We start from the raw sequence: 587 nt of genomic DNA on the forward strand, positions 1-587 counted from the left end.
GGCTTTAATTTGTGCTTGCCCGGGTGGGATACATTTCCAGACTATTGATGTTTCTTTTTGCTATTGATAGCTTTGAGATATGGGGTTGGAGATCAGCCATCCTGTATAAAAGAAGCCATTCTGTTCCAGAGAGTGTGTAGTTGGAATTCAGCTTCAGATGGTATTCAGCTTCAGATGGTATACAGATTCTTAAATAATAATGCATATAAAGGAGGCTGTCTCTTCGTTTGGGAATGTGTAAAACAAAGTACTATGATAAAAAGAATGTTGTAAATCCTTTTGTAGTTCATGAGCATGATGATTGGGTGTTCACACGCATGTGTGAAATGTGCCACCCTCAACCTTATTATGAGGTCGGCACATTACCCGTCTGACATGAAAGAAAGGAAAAACAAAGAAAAGTGTTGTATTGAGAAATGGGACATTAGGCCTTGTTTCACTACTAACTCTGTATTTAACCTTGACCTTATCATGTATCTCTTTTGTCTTAAATTTCTTCTTTTAATTATTTTTTATTTATTTTAAATTTTTAATACATTTAGAGGGTTCAAGTGCAGATTTCTTACATGCATATATTGCATAGTGGT

General features: G+C 35.3%; 1 non-coding gene across 1 annotated transcript; it reads left to right on the forward strand.

Annotated features, from left to right (window-relative positions):
* Nucleotides 1-273: 273 nt before the first annotated feature.
* On the forward strand, nucleotides 274-376 carry LOC116269320. Its single transcript, XR_004176797.1, has one exon. It is a non-coding gene; the product is annotated as a small nucleolar RNA U13 (small nucleolar RNA).
* Nucleotides 377-587: the final 211 nt, after the last annotated feature.

This window comes from Papio anubis, chromosome 10 (genome assembly GCF_008728515.1).
Source record: "Papio anubis isolate 15944 chromosome 10, Panubis1.0, whole genome shotgun sequence".
Classification (NCBI taxonomy): Eukaryota; Metazoa; Chordata; class Mammalia; order Primates; family Cercopithecidae; genus Papio; species Papio anubis.